The sequence below is a fragment of the Cucumis melo genome, chromosome 6 (genome assembly GCF_025177605.1).
Source record: "Cucumis melo cultivar AY chromosome 6, USDA_Cmelo_AY_1.0, whole genome shotgun sequence".
Classification (NCBI taxonomy): domain Eukaryota; kingdom Viridiplantae; phylum Streptophyta; class Magnoliopsida; order Cucurbitales; family Cucurbitaceae; genus Cucumis; species Cucumis melo.
The window spans coordinates 29,785,866-29,801,167 of NC_066862.1; the positions used below are offsets into that span (position 1 = coordinate 29,785,866).

At 32.8% G+C, this 15,302-nt stretch overlaps 1 long non-coding RNA gene across 2 annotated transcripts; it reads left to right on the forward strand.

Moving 5' to 3' along the window:
- The first annotated feature begins 836 nt into the window (after positions 1–836).
- LOC107990930 (uncharacterized) lies at positions 837–1,620 on the forward strand. 2 transcript variants are annotated; one of them, XR_001762775.2, is made up of 3 exons: positions 837–855; positions 1,055–1,181; positions 1,269–1,620. It is a non-coding gene; the product is annotated as an uncharacterized LOC107990930 (long non-coding RNA). The 2 variants fall into 2 exon arrangements; XR_007821859.1 differs by lacking the exon at positions 837–855 and having other exon boundaries at positions 902–1,181.
- Positions 1,621–15,302: the final 13,682 nt, after the last annotated feature.

The following is a 15,302-nucleotide window of genomic DNA, read 5'->3' on the forward strand; positions in this document are numbered from 1 at the left end:
ACTCTTTTTTATGGCAGGCCTCAACCCTTCCTCCCTCACAGCGAAACCAGCCCAAGCTCCTGCTTTCCTTTCCTCTTTCAGATTCTGCACAAATTGATTACGAAGAGGTGCCTATCACCATTGATCAAGAGATTGATTACGATAGAGGTGCCTGCCGTATTCATGAGTCAAACAAAAGTCGGGAATTTCCCCGTCGGACCAAGAGATTTTTGAAAAGAAATACAGAGCGCAAAAAAGAAAGAAAGGAAGAGAGAGTCTAGAGGACGGAAGAAAAAGTCAAAAGTAAATCCATCAGCATCAATCTTGGCGATTGTACGATTGTTCATTGTTTGGCGTCGAAGTTTAGAAGAGAGATGGAACCTAAATCTGCTTCTCCTCCATGGGTTTGGAGGCAACAAAATTCGGCAATGGAACAAGTTTGTATCTTCATTGATTTGTTTCTTCAATGTATACATTCTTGACCTGACTTTCTTTGACAATTTCTGAACAAGTTTTTTTTTTTTAGTTCCTAAAACCCACTAACTTTTTTTATTTGTAGGTTTTTGCTTCTCTTGCCTCCAATCCTTTGGTTAAGGTCCATAAGGTAATAGATTTTAAGACTTTATTGTTTATACTAGTAAATTATTTAAACTAACAATTTGTAGTTCTAAGTCTTTATGCAATTCGCTTTGCTTTATGGAAGTGTTGACTGTTGAAAGACTTGGTAATATTGTATATGTGGTTTCATTGTATAAATCTCATTTTGTAGAGAAAAAGTAGTTTAGATTCATCTTCGGTCACAATGGTTGCACTATGGACTAAAGCACACAAAAGGAAGATGGACAACCGGTGAATTCACAAGTTGCCAAGACACTTGTATGTCTTCTTTGAAATTTGTGTTCTTGTTCTTAGACTTGATTATTATTGTAACCTTGTTGAATCTTGCTGGTATCTTTGATTCATAGGTTGTTGGGTCTTTCTGTGTGTAGAAATGAAAGCACTTATGTTATCTTATTTAAAGAAACAGGTATTTCTTTTTTTCTTTTACTAACTTAGATTCTTTTTTTTCTTGTAGTAGTTAATTATATTTTTGGTTTCATATGAGATTATCATAGACTGAACTAAGTGAGTAACTTTCAAATGCTGCAAGTGTGCTTAAGCGACTAAATATTCCTCCAACTTGTCCAATGCCTTCTCCATCGGTAAGTTTATTTGTAATAGGATGAAAATTGTTTATGATATATATCATTATCTTCTTATTCTAGTATCTCATATTTGTTTTTTGACAGAGTATCAACAACGACAGTCAAACTAAGTGCAAGTTATTAGATTGGTATGGCTCGGGAGAGATTGTTGCTGAAGGAAAATGGTCTTCTAATGATCCAACTGCTCTAGTTCATCATGTTCCTATTGGTCCACATGCGATTAGAGTATGGGTTGATGTAGCAAAGAAACCGAATGCATATTTGTGGAGGCCAACATGAGAAATGACATGTATTGAAGAAGCTTTGGGAAATATAGTTGCATGGCCATCTGATAAAGTGATCATTAGTATGTTGTCTAATTCTAATATTTTTTGTCTACATTTGTTAAAGATTTTCTATACTTGTTTAATTAATATATGTTTTATACATTTATGTAGATGAATGAAATGGAGTCGTCTTAATCAGAGGACTAAAGATTGTACACTTATGACGAACTTTACTTGTAGACTTATGATGAACTTTGTTTGTATTTTGAAGGTTAATTTGTGTGGTTGATACATTATTTACTAATGTGTATTTTGATTGTTAATGTGTATGGTTGGTACATTTAGAATGACTACATTGTTTGGTAATTTTAATACATTACGAATGGTTTTATAGATTTTTGAGAAAAATGTTACCTATATTTTGATTGAAAACGATTAAATGACATTATTATAACTTTATTATAGCTGGAAATACTATATTATAACTCAATATTATAACTACAAATACTATATTATAGTTGAAAATTATAGCTATAAATACTATACTATAGTGTCGAAAAAGGTTATTATAGCTGAAAATTATAGTTATAAATAATATACTATAGCATCGAGAAAAGGCTATTATAGCTGAAAATTATAGTTATAAATACTATACTATAACTTCGAGAAAAAACTATTATAATTGAAAATTTTAGTTATAAATACTATACTATAGCGTCGAAAAGGGCTATTACATCTTAAAGATAGCACATTATGTAAGCTATATAAACTTATTATAGCTCCAACGAAAAACGCTATCAAATGTTTTTATAGCAACGTATATAAGCTATATCTTCAAATTCTACGATAACACTAATTATAGCTTCGAAAAAACGCTATAAAAAGCCTCAGATTTTTAATAACATGGGCTGTTAGGACTTTCGAAAAAGGCTATAAAAAGTCTATTATAGCGTTTTTCGTTAGCTATCGTTTATGTTATTTCTTGTAGTGTACCTTACAACATGTCCATCGATGAAAATCAAATGAGGTCAATTAGGCAAACCAACGACTCTCGAAGCCATATAAGCACTATACCAATCTGTAATAGTGTGAAAAAGATTTGCAAACTCAAACCACATAAGCACAAGCTCCTCGATTCACTGAAAATGAAGCCTTTGATTCATTTTTTGAATTGATTCATATATCATTTAGAACAATTTTTTAATAAAGAAAGGTAATAATGTTCACTTAAACCCATGATAAAGAAGACCAAGTTCAGAAATCATTTAGAACAAAATGTTGCTACAATTAGTAATTTGTTCTTTCTCTTACTAAGAAGTCTCAATTTAGATCGATTAACATTTAACCATGTGTTGAGAAAATACTAATTAATTCCAAATTTCAAGAATGTTGGTTCTGAACCCAGCTATATATCTATATATAAAATCCCAAATCACCAAAACCCATAAAATTTAATACTCTTGAACCAAACATGGAGATTCAGTAGCTAATACTTCAAATTGGGTATAACAAATAGAACTACTTGAAAATCCAGAAAAGAAAAAGAAAAAATAAAATAAAATAAACTTAAAATAAAAATCAACATATGAATAGTTACCATACAATGCAAAGCATAGGATGCCTTTTCTTCAAGAATGGGAATAATAAAGAATCAAAACAAAAATCAACCCAAGAAACTAATTGCCACGCTGCATACACCAGGCAAACTAAAATCCACATTTTATAAAAGGATTGGACCTTTAGCAGGATTGGAATTAACAACATTTGAATATGAATACTTGAGAGAAGCATACCCATTTGCATTTTGTGCAATAAAATCGACTCTCCTGGCAATCAACATCTGAAACCATAACATAGCTACAAAAGAGACTTCGAAGGTTCGATAGAGTTTCTAAACAAAAAAATGAACCGAAGAAGTACCAGTCGGCCAGTCTTAGGAAGTGAAAACGACAGCAAGAAGGTGAAAAATGAGAGAATAGTCTAGAGATAGAGCGTTTGAAGCCATGGTTAGAAAATGAGGGAATAGTCTGAAAGTCTGAAAGAAACGAAAAGGAGGATTTGTGGAGAAGCCTAAAAATGTGGCAAACCCTAAAAAAAAAGTAAAAAAGATTTCCCGCTTTTATGTTTTCATTTTCCGCCTTCTTTTTTTTCCTCCACTTTTTATAACATGTTATTAAAAATGCTATTGTTTGATGCTATTAAAAGACACATTTGTTGTAGTGGTATTATTGTATATCTGAAGGCGTATATATAAAAACTAATTCACGCAATGGACAATTGAAATTCCTTGGGGGAATGTATGTAATAAATATATGCATTGTTATATATATATGAAGTGGTATATGTCTAAAACAAATATTTTGGAACATAACATTAAACGTAGGAATGCTACGATTTAATGGAGTATAGAAAAATATCGGATACATGAAAAGAATGAAAGGACAAAATAAATTGAGATTCGGTGAATAACAGAATCTGTTCGATGATGGACGAAATATAAGGAAAAATGAAACTTGATGGAATTGGTGAAGAAATTCGATAACTTCCTGAGGGAGGATGTACTGGAATTGGTGGAGAAATTGGATAAATTGAAGGCACCGGATGTAACAGAGAAGAATGACTGTTGATTATGGAGATGAGGATGTAAGAATTATGCGGCTGATGAATAAGTAAGAAAGAGAATTTTGGAAATTATTTCCATATTCAAAAATATATTATTTGATGATAGTTTAAAAATAAATTATACAAGGTAACGTCTTTTCATTAATAATTAAGATCATAATTAAGAAAGTTATAATTTGCACAATAATGATAAATATAATATAAATAAGAAAAAATATACTTCTTAATTTCAAATTACCTATATAATTAATGTTAATTAAAAGGTTAAAATTGTCCTACAAATATGTGAATTCCTAATTAAGTAAATCTTATTTTAGAATATTTATGAAATTTCATAATCAAATTAGGTATTTTCTCTAAATCTTTGTTTTTTTAAAGATGTTTCTTGATGGGTATTACCTATCGAGATAAGTTTTCCATGATAGCCAATGCCAATTAAGGAAACAATTTCAAAATATTGGGCCCATCAAGGAAAACCTTAGTAAAATACCAATTTATTTTTCAAAGCGCCAAATTATTTCAAGGGCTAAAATAAGAAGAATGACAAAATTAGAGGTTTTACTTTGGATAAATGATAAACTTATTTTTAAATTGACAAAATAGCAAAACATAAAATTTTTAAATAAAAACTGGGGAGAAATGCCTTAAATGCCCCTACCTAAGTAATAAATGTGATTTCTAAATACAGTTGTTTACTAATCCACAAATACTCTATAAGTAAATATTACTTTGCACCCACAATAGAATATTCTACTTCCCCAAAATAGAAAAAAACCCATAAAATCTTTGTCCATTTGAGCCTTCGTCACATCTCCTTTGCTTCGTCACTTCGTCCTTTCGCATCTTCAAATCTTCGTTCGTTCGCCTTCGTCACTTCATTTCGAATTCACTTTCGTCTGTTTCCTTTCGCTTCCCTTCACTTTGAGTCTGAACATTCAACGTTCGTCCATTCGCTTCACTTCGTATTCTGCGTTTGTTCATTCGCTTCCATTCAAAACATCTTCAAAGGGGATTTCTGTCGTTTTCTGCCGTTCGTACATAGACCACGACAATTGAATCTTCAACTTTTCTGCCATTCACCGTCAGGGGATTCAAACTCCTCAAATTTTTGTGAGTTCTTCAAATTTTCTTCAAAGAAAATACAATGAGTTTCTTTCATCCCATACCTTCAAATCTTCGGTGAATGAAAATAATTGGCAAAATTGGAAAAATTATTCAAAATTTGTGAAAATAATTAACTGAAAAGTATTGTGCTAAAATATTCTAAGATTTAATTTTCAGCACAATTGTAGAACAATTGCAGAATTAATTTGAAACATCCCTACGGCTGTATCTTAAATTTTTGTTTCATAAATAATGGAAAATAATGTTTAAAGTTTGAATTAAATCTAATGCTTTAGGGTAGGATATATATTAGAAATATATCAAATATTATCTTTAACATAATCTTAAGGATTCAAACTAACAATCTAAATTTAACGTGTAAATTTTGGATTTAAAATTAATGTTAGAAATTTGAATTAAAATCAACATATAAAATTAGAGTGGGATATATATCAAATACTATTTTTGTCATAATTTTAGGGATTCAAACTAACCATCTAAAATTAAGGTGTAAATTTTGGATTTAAAAATAATTATAAAAATTTGAATCGAAACTAACGTGAAAAATTAGGGTGGGATATATATCAAATATTATCTTTAGCATAATTTTAGGGATTCAAACTAACAACCTAAAGTTAAAGTGTAAAATTTGGATTTAAAAATAATGTTAAAAATTTAAATTTAAACTAACGCGGTTTAGGGTGGGAAATATATTAAAATATCAAATACGTATTATGTATTATTTATGTTACTTTTTGATAAATAATTTGAATAATAAAAAATGCAGAATAGTTGAATTTATCTTTGGAGTTATTTTAGGGATACCGAGGTAAAATTTGAATTCAAATTGGCAATTTTAGGGGTTGTATAAGTAGATTGAAATTGGTATTAAAAATTTGTAATATGTATTATTTAATATATTTTTACAAATAATATGAAATATAAAAAATCGTGAATTATTAATTTAAACGTAATAATTAGGGGATGTTGAAAGTAAAATCATATATTAAGGGGATGTTGGTTCAATCTTCTGCAACAATAGAATATATATATATATATATATATATATATATATATATTTTATTTATTTATTTAGTTAAGTTTTAACAAAAGTGATTGTGTTTACAAATACGCTGTATTTATACTTTGTGATATTTTGTTTGATTTTTGACCTCAACAAATATATGGTATTTGTATGTGAGCAATTGCCATTCGTAGGGGGTATAATCGGGATTTTAAAATAATTTTAAATATTTGAATTAAAACTAACGTGAAAAATTAGGATGGGATATATATCAAATATTATCTTTTGCTTACTTTTAGGGATTCAAACTGCTACAGTGCTTTTGCTTAATTTTAGGGATTCAAACTGCTACAGCGCTCTCCCTCTTTGAAAAAGCTTCTGGGTTGAGATTCAACCACTCAAAGTCTACTATAAGCCCTATAAACATATCTGCTGATAGAACAGAGCAGATAGCTAGAAATTTCGGATTTCAAATTAAATTCCTACCAGTCAACTACTTAGGAGTACCGTTGGGGGGGAACCCAAATTCCAGATCTTTTTGGGGACAAACCATTGAAAGTATCTACAAAAAACTAAACGGATGGAAATACTCACAAATGTTCAAAGGAGGAAGACTTACCCTTTTAAAATCTTCACTATTGAGCCTCCCTACGTATCAGCTTTCTACTATCAAAGCTCCTGTCTCTGTATACAAAGAAAAAACACTTGAGGGATTTTTTGTGGGGAGATAGTGAAACAAAATGCTCACCTGATCAATTGAAGTATTTGCACTTCCCCAAAAGAATTGGGAGGCCTAGGAATCAGCAAGCTAAAAGACACAAATCAAGCCCTTCTTTGCAAATGGTTGTGGAGATATCATGATGAGCCAAACTCTCTCTGGAAAAAGTGCATAGATGCAAAATACGCAAAAAACCATCAAGGCAACATTCCAGTAGAAGGTAGAAACTGTAGTGCAAAGTCGCCTTGGAATGCCATTAAAAAATGGAAGGACTGGTTTGAATCAAAAATCAATTGGATTTCCAACAATGGCTCCTCCCTATCCTTTTGGCACAGCAACTGGCGAAACAATATCCCTCTCTCCCACCAAGTTCCTAGACTATATGCTTTTTCGAAACTATAAATAGCCACTGTTAAGGAAGTCTGGGACCAAAGTACAGATGGATGGAACATTAACCCAAGAAGACGATTAAACGATAGGGAAAACCAAATTTGACAATCCATCAAAATTAGTTTACCTCAGATTTACAGCGACAGAGGAAAAAGCAAACCTTTTTAGAGACCAAGCGACAACAAATTGTACACGGTGGCATCAGCAAAAGATTTGGCTTTCAAGGAAACCTCAAACTCAAGGGAGACAAACTGGGAAAATGAATTCAAACACCTCTAGAGGTCACACATCCCACAAAAATGTAAATTCTTCATTTGGACCATGATTCACCAGAAGCTCAATACAATGGATAATATCCAAAAAAGGAACCCAAGCATGTGCCTCAACCCAAACTGGTGCATCTCCTGTCGATCCTCAAATAAAGACATGAATCATTTATTCATTCACTGTCCTAAAGCCCACAAGCTTTGGCAACTATGGAGCTCTGAAACAGGCATTCCTGTGACTAAGTACAAATGTAAAAGACCTCTGTCTGAGCTTATGCAGGTTAACAGGCAGTAGTGCAAAGAACATCATCAGTTTCAATGCGGCCATAGCTACCTTATAGACATTATGGACAGGAAGAAACAAACTTATCTTCACAGAGAAAGATTCAACCTACCAAAACTCTTGAGAAGATATTTGCTCCCTCACTGGAAGCTGATCCTCAAAAAGCAAAATTTTCAAAAACTACAGTCAAGCCTCAATTGCATTAAACATAAATGCTTTATGTAATCTACCTATGTAAAAGGAAACCCTTTGTACTTCCTTTTGGTAATAAAATTTGTGATAGGGCAGCTCTTCTCTAGCTCCCTTCACTAGTATCTTTTCAAAAAAAAAAAAAAAAAAAAAATTAGGGATTCAAACTAAAAATCTAAAATCAACATGTAAAATTTAGATTTAAAAATAATGTTAAAAATTTGAATTAAAACTAATAGTTCAAGGGGGAAATAATGTTAAAAATAATGTTAAAATGTCAAATATGTATTATGTATTATTTACGTCTATTTTTTGATAAATAATTTGAAGAATAAGAAATGCAAAATAGTTGAGTTTATCTTTGATGTTATTTTAGGGATATGAGGTAAAATTTGAATTCAAATTGAACATTTTAGGGGATGATATAAAATGTAGATTGAAATTGTTATTAAAAATTTGTAATATGTATTATTTAGTATATTTTTTTTATCAATAATATGAAATATAAAAAATTGTGAATTACTTGATTTAAATCATAATAATTAGGGGATGTTGAAACTAAAGCCATATCTTTAGAGATGTTGTTTAATTTTCTGTAACAATAGAATATTTTTTGATTCAGTTAAGATTTACCAAAAGTAATTGTGTTTACAAATACATTATATTCGTGTACCGTGATATTTTGTTTGATTTTTTGACCTTCAACAAATATACTATATTTGTATGAGAGCAATTGCCATTCGTAGAGGGGTATACTCGGGCCAAAAAATTGGAATTTTCTATTTTTCTTTTTTCTATTCAAGATTTTTTTATTATAACAGTTTTCTCTTATTCCAAATTATTTGACCATTGCCCATCAATATATCTTATTTCAAATTATTTGGCCATTGCCCATCAAGATATGTTTTCCTTGATAGCCAATGCCCATCAAGGAAACCATTTTAAAAAATTGGGCCCATAAAGAAAAACCTTTCTTGATGGGCATGAACCATCAAATAAAATACCTATTTATTTTTTAAATTATTTGAAAAACGCCAAGTAATTATTTTTCAATTTATTTTTCAAAAATGTTTTGCAAGATTACCTGATGGGCAATAACCGCCAAGTAATATGATACTTTTGTTATGTAATGTCCATCAAGCAATGCTTTTCTTGACGGTAACGAAACCCCAACCCAAAAACTCACATCTTTTACCATTTTTTTTCATATGTGTACATACACAAAATAAGTGGACTTTTCTTGATGGTCATGACCATCAAGAAAGCCATTGCATCAAGAAAAATATTTTTCTTGATGGTCCTTTGCCATGACCATCAAGAAATCAATATTTTGGTGGGCCAAGAAAGGCCAAATTTGTAGTAGTTTGTTGCATCATCCAAATCAATGGTAATTAGAGACTTTTTAGCCGAAGCAATGTCAAAAGTTCCATTTGAGTTGAGTTTCCATACCTGAGAATCAAGACCACGATTTTAATTAGGAGTAGAGAGTTCATATTTGAGAACAACCCAACTTTGTAATTCATGATCTCGTAATGATCTACGGGGCAGAAAATCCCAATCAGTACAGTTTGTATTCCACATATCTTTGACATTACCCTACTGCAAATTAGATAGAACAAATAATCTAGGAGCATAAGACGCAAGAGGCGGCTTATTATTCCAAATACCATGCCAGAAAGAGATCGATTGAATTTTTCAGGAATATTGATTAGCAAACCAATCAATACCTTTTATAATAGATCTCCAAGGAACTTTGGTGCTGCTGTATTTTCCTTTAACAAAGAAAACCTCCTATGAAGGCTTGATCATATTCGACCAATATCAATCTTTTCCAGAGCGACTGTTTGTTCGTAATGTATTTCCAAAGCATTTGGATAGAAGCGCCAAGTTTGTATTCATAACTTTGTTGATACTCAGACCTCCCATATCTTTTGGCATAATGGGGATGTTCGGGTGCACTTTCCTGACTCATACGTTTTAATTTTAAAAAAAAACAAAAACAAAATTCATTTGAGGTTAGAAATTTCAACTTTAAAAGTTGTGTGATATGTGCAAAATGGTTGTGAGGTAAAATATTAGCAATTTAAAACTTGCTATAAGCATGTTTAAAATCGCCACTTTAAATTTTCTATATATAAACCACCAAAAACAAATATAAAATTGATTTAGGTTTAGAAATTTCAAATTTAATTAGGAGTTGTTGGATTTTTGTCGGATACAAAAATTGTAGCTAAAAAATTCCTACAACATGAGTAGAAGCACCCTAACTCACATAAAACTAGTATATATATCTGATTATAAGATTGGAGAGTTGAACTTTAGTAGCTGCGAGATGTTTGCAAGATATTTGCGATATAAAAAATAAACAAAAATTGATTGAGGTTTATACATTTAGATTTAAACATTTCATCGAGAAAGGAGGAAAAGAAAAGCAGCCTAAGAGCATATAACAATAGAAAAAATGAACGGTAAGAAAGAAGTCGGAGAGAAGTTAAAGGAAGAAAAGAGAACATGAGGGAGACAGAGAAATATATAGGTGCATGCATGCATAAACATAAAATAAAGTACTACAAACTTCTTGTTTTATTCACTCATCTTGAGGTTGTATAGTCAATTAGTGATAAACATCAATCAAGATGGAGCTCCATTGCATTTGTTAAGTAATATATTGAGAGCACGTGATATTAAAGGGTATAGAGTTTGGAGGCTAAAACATTTGGATTAAGGCTCCATTAATACACAAGTGTTCATGTCTAAAACGCTGCAACAGTACTCTACGATTTATTGAAGACTGATTCAAATTATGTGATTATTTAAATTAATGCTTTTTTAATTTATTTTCTGTTAAGAGGTTAAGTTAGTAGGTAAGTGGTGTAACAACGTGTTTTTTATTTTTAGTAAGTGTCAGTTTTTTTGTACGCCTTTAATAAAACATTTTAATTGATTATTCATATATGAAAAAAAAAAAGGAAAGTAGTTTTTCCTGGCCTGGTCTGCTGAATTTTTGTTTATATATCCATAAGGTGTCTAAAATTTCTCCAACAATTTTGGTATCAGAGTTAAGTTCGAGAGTGTGAGTTAAGTGTAAAACACAGTGAGAAAATATGGGTAGCAACGGCGATGCTATGGGTACAACACAACCACTCATTCCAATCTACAAAGGAGAAGGCTACGAGTTTTGGAGTATTCGTATGAAGACTCTTCTCACATCTCAAGACTTATGAACTTAGTAGAACAAGGCTATGCGGATCCTGACGACGAAGGCAAGTTACGGATGAACAAGAAGAAAGACTCGAAGGCGTTGGTGATTATTCAACAAGCAGTCCATGACAGTGTTTTTTCGCAGATTGTTGTAGCAACAACGTCAAAACAAGCGTGGCTGATTTTGCAAAAGGAATTTAAAGGAGATTCAAGAGTACTTGTGGTTAAATTGCAATCACTTAGACGGGACTTTGAGACCTTAATGATGAAAAATGGAGAATCAATTGCTGATTTTTTGTCACGGGCAACGACAATTATTAGTTAGATGCAAACATATAGTGAGACGATTAAGGATCATACTATAGTGGAAAAAGTATTGAGAAGTTTGACTCCAAAGTTTGATCATGTTGTGGCTACAATAGAAGAATCAAAGGATCTGTCCACTTTCACATTTATTGAATTAATGGGATCTCTTCAAGCACATGAGTCGAGAATCAATAGATCGATGGAAAGAAACGAAGAAAAAGCGTTTCAGGTAAAGGATGTAGTTCTAAAGTATAATGACAGTGATCGTGTGACGACTCGAGGCCGAGGAAGAGGAGGATATCGTGGTCGAGGTTGTGGTACCGAAAAAGGATGTAACCAAAATGAAGAACAAAGGCAGTTCGGAGTGCAATCAAGCAACAAAGCTAATATTCAATGCTACCATTTCAAGAAGTTTAGTCATGTAAAGGCAGACTGTTGGTACAAAAATCAGAGAGCCAATTTCGCAGCAAAGAATGGAGCATCAGAGAATAATGGAAAGGGTGAAAATAAGCTTCTTATGACAAACATACCCAATGATCAACAGACAACGGAGGTGTGGTTCATTGATAGCGGTTGTTCGAATCACATGACAGGTTTGAAGCTTGTATTTAAAGAGCTTAATGAAGGAGAAAAGTTGAAGGTGGAGCTCGGAAATGGCAAAGAGCTGCAAGTAGAAGGCAAAGGAACGGTGGGAATTGAAACCCACCATGGAAATAGAATTCTCACAATGTTCAGTATGTGCCCGATATTGGATATAATTTGCTGAGTGCTGGACAACTAATGTAGAGTGGGCATTCTATCTTGTTTGATGATGGTGCGTGCTTTATAAAAAATAAGCAAACAGGACGAGTTTTGGCAAAAGTAAAAATGACCCAAAGCGAAATGTTTCCGCTGGAAGTTTCAAACGTGGAAACTTTTGCTCTTACTACTACTGCAACTAATACAATAAAGAACAACTCGGAGTTATGGCATTTAAGGTATGAACATCTTAATATTAAAGGGCTTTCTTTGCTAAATCAAAGAGATATGGTTATTGGGTTACCAAAAATCAGTGCTATTAATATTTGTGAAGGATGTGTGTATGGAAAACAAACTCGAAAATCTTTTCCTATTGGGAAAGCTTGGAGAGCCTCGAAGTGTCTCGAGCTAATTCATGTTGATATGTGCGGGCCAATGCAAACAAAGTCTCATGGTGGGAGCTTTTATTTATTGATTTTTATAGATGATTATAGCCGTATGAGTTAGATATATTTTCTAGAAAGCAAATCAGAAACATTTGAGAAGTTCAAGCATTTCAAGGTAAAGGTAGAAAAGCAAAGTGGCATGTTCATCAAATCTCTTCGCAGTGATAGAGGTGGAGAAGTTTTGTCCAACAACTTCAACCATTTTTGCGAGGAACATGGCATCCATAGGGAGTTGACAACACCTTACACTACGAAGCAAAATGGGGTAGTCGAGAGGAAGAATCGAATTGTGGTGGAGATGGCAAGAAGCATGTTGCAAATGAAAGGCCTTTCGAATGATTTTTGGGTTGAAGCAGTCTCGACTTCCATCTACCTACTGAACATCTCACCAACAAAGGCTGTCATGAATAAAACTCCATTTGAAGCTTGGTATGGCAAAAAACCCAATGTAAGTCATTTGAGAGTTTTTAGTTGTATTTCTTATGCTTTGGTACCTTCTCAAGCTCGTAAAAAACTTGATAAAAAATTTGAAAATGCTTTTTTGTTGGTTATTGTACTTAATCCAAAGCATATTGATTATATAACCCTATTAATGGCAAAATTCTCACAAGAAGAGATGTAGCGTTTGATGAGAGTGCTAGTTGAGATTGACAAAATAATGAAGAATATGTTTCTCTGATGGATGGTGAATTGACAAATGATGGAGAACAAACTATAGTTGAATCCTCAATGGAAACACCTACCTCAACACCTCTGTCAAGTGTTCTATCAACACCACAAAGTTACCACTCTTCATCAAGTAATGATGAAACATTGGATGAACTGTCATCTCAGAGGTTTCGGTCCATGGATGATATCTATAATTCTTCTCAATTTGCTCTTATGGTTTCTGACCTAGTGTGTTATGATGAGGCAGCAAGCAAAGAAGAATGGCAGCAAGCAATGAAGGAAGAAATGATAGCTATTGTGAAGAATGGAACATGGAAAATGGTAGACTTACTGGAAGAAAAAAAATGTAATTCGCTTGATGTGGGTGTATAAGACGAAATTTGCCACAGATGGGAGTTTAGAGAAGCACAAAGCTCGTCGTGTGGCAAAAGGATATGCACAGCAACATGGTATTGATTTTGAAGAAACTTTCTCTCCTGTAGCTCGTTTCGAAACTATGAGGATTGTTCTAGCATTGGCAGCACAATAACAATAGTCGGTCTATCACAATTTGATGTTAAGTCAGCCTTTCTTAATGGAGAACTACAAGAAGAAGTCTATGTTGAACAACCGGAAGGTTTTGTTAAAAAAGACAGCGAAGAAAAGGTGTATAAGTTAACAAAGGCGTTTTATGGGTTGAAACAAGCTCTTCGGGCGTGGTATAGCAAAATCGATGGATATTTTTAGCAAAATGGATTCAAAAGAAGGGCAAATGAGCCTACCTTGTATGTGAAAAAGGGAGATAAAAATGATTTCATCATTGTTTGTCTTTTTGTTTATGATATCATTTATACTAGTTCATCTAAATCTCTTGTTGCTGAGTTCAAATCAGATATGAAGAATAAATTTGAGATGACAGATTTAGGTTTGCTACATTTCCTTCTTGGCTTAGAAGTTTGTCAGATTGATGGTGGGATATTTATCTCACAAAAGAAGTATGCCAAGGATCTTCTCAAAAAATTCCGTATGATCAATTGCAAGCTAGCAACTACACTAATGAATGTGAATGAGAAACTGTAACAAAATGATGGTGTAGAGATGGCCGATGCGCAACAGTTTAAAAGCCTTGTTGGAGGCTTGATTTATCTAACTCATACCCGTCCCGATATTTTGTATTCTATTGGTGTGATTTCCAGGTTTATGCAATGTCCTTCAAGGGATCATTTCGTAGCAGCAAAACGGGTTATGGGATACATTGTTGGAACTATAGAATATGGCATTTGGTACTTTAAAGTTTCTGATTTCAAATTATGCGGGTTCACCGACAGTTATTGGGCGAGCTACTTGCACTACAAGAAATCGGGGCTTTTCCGACGCCAAAAAGGATGTCGGCACAAAGAACGTCGGAAATAAGGGTATTCCCGACGTCGAACATACGTGTCGTGAAAGTCGCATCGGAGAAAACCCTATTTCCGACGCCATAAAGGGGATCTCCCAACGTTTTCGTGCTGCATTGGGAGATCCCCTTTATAAACGTTTCAGTTCTATTTAACGAAAGAGAAAGGGAGAAGAGAGAAACGAAGATTCATCGTCGTCCGTAGCTTGCCGTCGTTCGTTCCGTCGTTGTTGCCGTCCCTCGCCGCCGTTCCGCCGCCGTCTGCCACCTTAGGTAAGTTTAAATATAAAGTTTGTTTAGTTTAAATATAAGTTTTAGGTTTTTCTTTTAAAGAAAATTGTTTTAGGATTTTATTTTGGAATAGATTTTTGTTTGTTAAATGTATTTTTGTATAGAATGTGTGTAATTTGTGGTTGAATTGAAATTTGAAGGGTTTAGGGTTTAGTGTTTAGGGTTTATAGTTAAATTGAAAATTGAATTAGGAGGTGGGGGCGTTTATAGTTAAATTGAAAATTGAATTG